The sequence below is a fragment of the Numenius arquata genome, chromosome Z (assembly GCF_964106895.1).
Source record: "Numenius arquata chromosome Z, bNumArq3.hap1.1, whole genome shotgun sequence".
Lineage (NCBI taxonomy): Eukaryota > Metazoa > Chordata > Aves > Charadriiformes > Scolopacidae > Numenius > Numenius arquata.
Window position 1 is genome coordinate 82,309,155 of NC_133616.1, and position 8,034 is coordinate 82,317,188.

Sequence of the window (8,034 nt, forward strand, 5' to 3'; positions counted from 1 at the left end):
GGAGACCCGTCCCTGTCTTACAAACCTCGTAGAAATATCAAGGAGCAGAGAAAAAGTACAAACAAGAGAAACCTGGAACATGGAGGCAGAGAAGAAAATTTATTTAAATGCCTCTTGGCAGCACCCACAGAACATCCCTTTTATGAAGAAGGAACGGATATCGTTAGGTTGAATGATTTTATTCTTTAAAAAAGGAAAGTAAGATTTCAGATCTCTGACACGCAAAAGCAAAAAAAAAAAAAAAGGAAAGCTGACAATTGTTGTTTTTTCCTCCTCTTCTTTTTGTACTACCCAAGAGTCTGTGGTAACATTATGCTTACCTAAGAAGCTAAAATCCCCAGAAGTAAGCACTTGAAAGTGGGCTCAAATTCAAACGGGGTGTAAGCTTGCATGTGCACACAAGCTGAATAGCTGTACATTCGTATGAGCAATTTTCTTATCATATCTTCATCAGTGAACTCTATGTACAGAAGATAGAGGGTGGTTTCTCTTCTTCTTTGACTTCCCTTCGGTTAGCTGAAAAAAAAAAAAAAATAAAAAAAAATCTCTGACTCATGCTGAAATGTGTTTTTTATGGGTTTGCCATGGTTTTAACTTCCAGGCCTCAGTTCCCAAGCTAAGCCAGGCTAAAACAAAGGGAGGCAGAACAACAGCCTGAATATTAACAGAACCTTCAGCCTTGTGTTATGTGCCACTGGACAGGAGAGGGGAATAGGTCTTATTAAGGTTTTCCAGTGCATATCAAGTAGAAAGCAGAGCCCAGAAAATGAGACGTTCAAACCAAGATTTCTGCAAGTGATTCAACGTTTTTTTTCTCTTTATTTTCCTCCAGTAGGCCAACTTTATTATCATTCCTATGCTGAGACCTCAGACTGTTTCAAACCAATAATTGCAATTGCTTCAGAATCCTTGAGGGTTCACCTTCAGACCTGGATACGAAAGGCTAATTTTTATTTTTTTCTTTTTAATTTTTTTTTTTTTTTAAATTTTATTTTATTTTTTAAGGCATTGATTAAATTTGAAGTCTGCGGAGTCACTCTTGAATGTAGAGGCAGCAATTCTGCTGTTGCATATTTGCTGGCGAGGGCTGGCTGGGGCCGGGAGAGCTCCGGGAGAGTAAATCATCCTCTGGCAGAGTAAACGAGGGAGGGATATTAGCGAGGCGCTGCCCTGCATTGCTGCGGTTACAGGTCGCTACCATCCGGGACCTGTCTCCCACCTTCACTAAAATACTTTAAGGGCTGCGAAAAAGGCGCTACCCCTGAAAGAAACAGGAAAGCTCTGCAGAAATGGAAAATTATCCGCTGCAAATCCACACCCCCCCCCCCCAAGCTGTCGGTGGGGCAGCAGTTTGAGGTCGGCAGTAGCTTGCATAAAGCAAAACTCATAAACAAGCCGGTGAGTCAAACTCATTTCCTTGACTAAGAGGAATAGGATTTCATAAACATAGCGATCGCTTTGTGCTCCCCAAGCCCGACCGGACCGTGTTGGTCAGTTTTACGTAGCACAGAAACTGGGAGGGGGGAGGGAAGGAGTGGGGGATGAGGGGAGTGAAGGCAGCTGTTCCCAGCAGATATTTTGGAAAGATAGTTAGAAAAGAGGCTTTTTCCGAAAACATGATACAGGTTAGACTTTGGGTGACAGGGGGGTCCTTTTAGTAGGGCTTGTATAACTTGATAATACTGCCCTGTTTCTGACCGGCTTTGTCTTGAACTACTGCATTCTCGCTCGTGTTTAGCCTACGTGTTATGTAGTGGTGGCTTCATGTCCTCTCTTAACGTATTTGGGTAATTAACTTATCTTTAAAAAAAACCAGCAAGACCCATCTACTTAAGGCCCCAATCTCATAAATTTCTCTGTCTTTCTAGGGAGGCAGCAAGGACTTTCAGATCCTCTTCACCTCAGTGGAAATTCAGGTAGATCGGTAAGGGAGTTAAGACCTCACTAATGCAAGTACTTTACATTTTGAATTCAGAACACTGTTTTCTCTTCTTTTTTTTTCTTTTTTTTAATTTTTACCAGCCTTTTTACAAATGCTGTGTTTCAGCTGTTCAAATAGAAAATATATTCTGTATTCAGTTACAACTTTAGTCTGAAGGAGGCATTTTAAAATATTTTAGTACACGAAAAGCTGACAATCTCCTTAGTCCTATTCATAAACATTCTGCCCTTGGCCCTCAGTGCAGCTGGAGACCAACTGCATGCCATGAATACACTTCCATGGATGTTTCATGCCTGCAGTCATGCAAGAGGCTTGGGTGTGGGTCAGGGAATGCAAATAACACGCTGAAACGCAAAGTCTGGTCCATGGTTGCCCATTGTGGGTGATTGATGCAGCTTTCACACACCCCGCTTCAGATCTCAGGCTGGGGCAGGGCCTGCAAAAGAGTTCCTCCATTGCTCTGCAGCCTTGAGAACATCCTTCTTCTTTGCTGTCAGTGAGCCCATCTTAAATGTTTCATGGTGAGGACACTGAACAAGTATTGAAGCATCACAGTGTTCTGCTAATCCTTTTTCACGAAGGGCTTGGCAAATAAACCATAAATGGTGAAGGTGGGAGATGTCTCCTTGTCTCCCTGACTTGTCTCCCTGACTCTTGTTTCTCAAAGAGACTTAAGTCTCGCTGAAAGGGCAGGCCCCTATTGTAGGTGCTTTGGTCTTTGTGGAGGCTTCAGCCTGGAGTTCCTCGTTTCTCTGTGATGTGCTGTCACCGTGGCTCCCACCCTTGCCACCGCTCTGCTTTGTGCAGCCAAAGGGAGGAGGTGGGGACATGCCTTGCTGCCAGTCCCTCCTCATCTCCACCGCTGGAGCAGACTGACAGTGGGGTTCCTCCTCCTCCATTGCAGTCAGCTGGTGGCATGGAGCAGGTCTTGAGTCATCACAGCGCAGTGAAATCTGTCTGTCACCCACAATAAATACCTCTCCCGCTGCTCTGCTGTCCCACTGTCCAGGCAGTGTCCATGCTGTCCAAATTTTGGAGCACGCACAAACCTTTAGAAATTAGAGTGATGGGTTGACACTAATTTTGTTCAGTCTCCAACATTGTTAGTGGGGAGTAGAAAGATTCCTTCTGCTAGATTTGTATTATAATTTACCAAAAGGTATACCAGATGGATATTAACCAGATTTTTTTTTCAAATCATGCTGTGTCATTTTATCAGAATCCTGTGCGATAAAGTCTAACTTATATGCTCTGGGGGGCTACATGTTATTATTTCTACAGCATCGACTCATCGTGATAGCAAGGGCTTCACGTGTTCCTCGGCTTTTCCCCTCCCAGCCTTCTTACGTGCCCTGAGTTCTGGGGACAGACCTCACATTTCTTGCCAAAAAGTGTCATCCACATTCTTTGCTTGTTCAATGGCAAGGCTCTCTCTATGTACTTCCTCTCCACCAGTCTGGGATTTTTATATATTTCTTTACTTTTTTGTGCCTCTTTGTCTGTTCCCTTGTGCCTTTATGTCTCTGCCCTTTACCATTCTCATTCCTTTCTTTCTCTTTCTCCTTCCTTTCTTTCAGGAGGTAAGTGCTCTCAGAAGTGTATTAGAAAGTTAGACAGAAATGAAATGGAACAACTTCCTTGGAAAAAAGTCAAAGATTGCTGGAGTTCAAAGTTTTGATGATCACATTCCAGTAGACTCATGTCTCCACCCTGCTGCATTTCTGCTTTTCCCAATGACAGCAGTAGAATTCTGTCCTTCTATTTTCCCTGGAACTTCAGAACTGGCTGAATTTCACTGAATTTCACTGAATTTTTAGAGTTGGAAGGGACCATAGAGATCATCTAGTCCAACTCCCCTGCCGAAGCAGGATTGCCCAGAGCATGTCAGAGCATGTTACTCAGGGCTGCATCCAGGCGGGTCTTGAAAATCTCCAGAGAAGGGGACTCCACACCCTCCCTGGGCAGCCTGTTCCAGGGCTCTGGCACCCTCACCGTGAAGAAGTTTCTTCTCATATTTGAGTGGAACCCCCTATGTTCCAGCTTGTGCCCGTTGCCCCTCATCCTATTGCTGGGAACCACTGAAAAGAGTCTGGCTCCCTCCTCCTTCAACCCACCCTTCAGATACTTATAAGCATTGATAAGGTCTCCCCTCAGCCTTCTCTTCTCCAGGCTAAAGAGTCCCAGCTCTCTCAGCCTTTCCTCATAAGGGAGATGCTCCAATCCTTGAATCATCCTCGTTGCCCTTCGCTGGACTCTTTCCAGCAGTTCCCTGTCCCTCTTGAATTGGGGAGCCCAGAACTGGATGCAGTATTCCAGTTGTGGCCTCACCAGTGCAGAGTAGAGGGGGAGAATGACTTCCCTCGACCTACTAGGGAACTAGGCTGAGTGCATGTGATGTTCGTAAGCTGTTGTGTAACGTCCAAATGGAGCAATATCTTCAAGTTGAGTACAAGACCTTGCAAGCTCAGTCAACAATACCAAGAAGTTGGCCTGGATAAGATACTTTTTTCAGTTTTTCGGGTAAATCTGAAGAAGACCCAGCAGCATCTTCATCCTCGGGGCTCAGGGGGATGAGTGGAACAGGATGGAGAGTCTGTGGAGAGGACAAGTTATCTATGGACAAAAAGCCTTGAACAAGCAAAAAACCACAAAACGCCCAAACTCTGAAATTTTGGAAATCAGATGACTTCTGATGTTGCTTCAGTTGCTTGTTTTTCAGTCACGCCTGTGTCAAAGCGAACACGAACTGTAGAAGTCAAAGTTAACAGAAAAAATAAAATAAAATGGACTGGCTGGCAAACTGCTATGAATATTCATACAGTACTTTGCTATATTGCAATTATTTCAGCTAGAAAATATAACGGCTGCAATTATTTTGGAAATATGTTTGGCAGAGAAGCCTGGAATGGAAACACAATAAAGTTAATATCCCTTTCGACATACGGTTATCTGAAGCTGTAGATAAAACCTTGTTGTGGCTGCTACGTGTAACCCGGTGTTATCACCTGGGATAAATCTGAGAAACATTTGGTCTCCTCTGTGGAAGCAGAGAGCTAAAACACTGCTGAAAACAGACACACACCGAGATAAAAGTTTAACCTTACAGCCCAAGAGATTTCCTTGGCATCAGGTAGTAAATGCAAGGACTGGAGCAGTAACTGGCAGGGCTGTGGGAGGGAGAAACATTAGAAACTCCTGCTGACAAGCAAGTGGTAAATAAATCTCAGAAACAACAAGAAAAACCCTGATTAGACCTGAAGGAAAAACTTAAAAATCATTGTTAGTGAAGTGCTGGTTTAGCTCAACGGGGTCAGGCAGAAATGAGTGATGTATACTAGCTTGTATTAATGTTAGCATATAGATGATTCCCATATATTCTTTGGGCAGGAATTCATAATAGTGTTGGGAGCATAACAGGAGAACTTTGCTGCTAAAGGGTACCTCCTACAGTAGATATTGAATTCTATTTCAGGCAACCCCGTACTCACATTTACATTAGGCTTTCCACATCTGTTTCATATCCAATTTATGTCAACAGTAATTGAAAGCTGTTACCATCTGGGGTTTGGGTGGGCTACATGGAATGAGTTATCATCAAATAAGTAACTTCTAGTATGAATTAAATATCATTCTAAGTCCTCTGGTGACTTGAGGGAGCCGAGGGGAGAAGCCAAAGAGCCCTGACTTGCACTAAGCTTGAAATTAAGGAGCCAAATTTCACTGGAAATAAGAAAAAATGTCACCTTCAGTCTGGGGAATGATGGGTGAAGGTATGGAACCTTCTATGGTGATACTTGTTTATTTCACAGAAACTTTAGATAAGCATCCATGTGTCCACGTATCTTATACTTCATGGAATCTGTAGTCAGTTTTCTTTTTTTTTTTTTCTTTTTCTGTATCTGGTGCAAAATCCACTTCGGCCCTAACAATTCTACATTTATAAGCAAGAAAATGCTAAACAAATAAAAGAGCTGGAACAGATGTTAACTTCTTCACTCTGGGGAAGCCAGATGTAAATTCACTGTAGGGGACCAAATTTGGTAATTGGCCTGCCTAGCAAATTAGATACCTAGTGTGTGCTGTAATGCGTGGAAATTCCTTCTCTTTACAAAATTGCTTGTTTATCACTGAAACCTCCCTGTTGCAAAACAAAGGTATTTCTTGTGATATTCATGGCTTCTATTCAGAAAAAAAAAAAAAAAAAAAAAAAAAGGCCCATGACGTGAATCTTGGTGTAAAAATTTAGTGTTACAGCCTTTGGCCTGGATGTTACGCCAGTAGGCACATCAGATACAGGCAGATCAAGATCTTGTTTGCATAACCCAATCCTGCTTTTGGAGAAATCGGTGGAACTTTTGCTGCTGGCAATACTACGGATCAGTTACAGACTACAGGAACAGTTGTCAAAGCCAAGAGTTTCGGTATATATGGGAAAAAGTAGCTGTGTAGCTCTATGATACTGGCTTAGGAGAAGGGGATTTGATTCAGGACCTCCAGAGGTCCCTTCCAATCTATATTATTCAATGTTCCAATGACTATTTACAGTTCACTACTGGAGAGCTCCTGCTTTGAGGTACCTATTATGTCAGTGATTCCCTCTAAACTGGGTAAATCCGATTTATATTTGAACCTTGGCATTGGTTTACTTTTCAGAAAAGATCATAGTTTTAGGACTGGGGAACAACTGCCCAACATACTTCTCTTTGGTTCCCTGGTGGAACTGATAGTTAAATAGATGGTTCAGTTTCCTTAGGTCCAAATCTGCCCGTGTCTTCAAAGCACTCTGAAAAAATTCCATGTTTTTGAGAGTCTGCCCCTTCTATAGAGACCAGTAAAGACAGCAGGATATTTGATGAAATAGCTGGCAAAACCACCAAAATTTTAGGAAGTAAAACAGAACATTCAATGACCATGCAAGTCTTAATTAATCATCATCTTTGAAGACCCACCTTCTTCTGGAAGGCAGAGCTGCAGTGATGATTCATGTCACAACTTCATGACATCATTAGAAAATTTTGGCCTAAGAAGCAACATCTGTGGCCGTAGCTCGTTTTTGTTTTGTGGGAACTCAGAGTTTCTTGTTTGGGTGTCCAGAAAGATGCTGCAAAGACTTGAGCCCCTCTGCTGTGAGGACAGGCTGAGAGAGTTGGGGGGGTTCAGCCTGGAGAAGAGAAAGTTCCGGGGAGACCTTAGAGCCCCTTCCAATTCCTAAAGAGGCTCCAGGAGAGATGGGGAGGGACTCTTGATCAGGGAGGGGAGCCATAGGATGAGGGGGAACGGTTTTAAACTGAAAGAGGGGAGACTGAGATGAGATATTGGGAAGAAATTCTTTGCTGTGAGGGTGGTGAGAGCCTGGCCCAGGTTGCCCAGAGAAGCTGTGGCTGCCCCATCCCTGGAGGGGTTCAAGGCCAGGTTGGAGGGGGCTTTGAGCAACCTGGTCTGGTGGGAAGTGTCCCTGCCTGGGGCAGGGGATTGGAACTCAATGGTCTTTAAGGTCCCTTCTAACCCAAACCATTTTATGATTCTATGATTCTATGAAATGTGGTCATTCCCCCTTAGCAGCAACCACTGGAGCTGTTGGTGGTTGTTCATTTGTGTGGGACAGGGGTAGGTTTTGTAACCGTGATGTATGTCGCGTCCTTCAAAGATGGCCATCCTCTCTCCAGCCTCAGCGCTGAGATGGGAACCTTCCTTCACCTGTGAGCACTGGACAACCATTCACCACTTGTTCATGGGTCCAGTGTCCTCTACAGCTGCTTCAGATTCCAAATGAACTATGGAAGAATGACAAATAGGAGAAGCCTGCTGAGAAAATGGGATGGAAGTATGATTAATGTCATGCTGTTAGGGTGGCTAATGTCCCATCTTTCTTTCTTTGTGTATGTAGACAGATGGAGAGCTGGAGAAGAATGGTAGCTGCTTCCCTGTCTGTAGGTGCCCCTTCCTTCTTGCCCCAGTGCTTGTTGGGTTTATGGTCCTCACTAAGGCAGGAAAGGAATGAGTTTAGACTCAGTGGACTTTTACTCTCCTGTTGGTTAGAAATGATGGTATTAGTTGTAGCTAATATCTCTACCAGGGATAAACACAGGATG

At 43.6% G+C, this 8,034-nt stretch overlaps 1 long non-coding RNA gene across 1 annotated transcript; it reads left to right on the forward strand.

Annotated features, from left to right (window-relative positions):
- The first annotated feature begins 1,133 nt into the window (after positions 1–1,133).
- Positions 1,134–4,881, forward strand: LOC141477560 (uncharacterized). The gene is made up of 3 exons (XR_012463708.1): positions 1,134–1,398; positions 1,869–1,924; positions 3,520–4,881. It is a non-coding gene; the product is annotated as an uncharacterized lncRNA (long non-coding RNA).
- Positions 4,882–8,034: the final 3,153 nt, after the last annotated feature.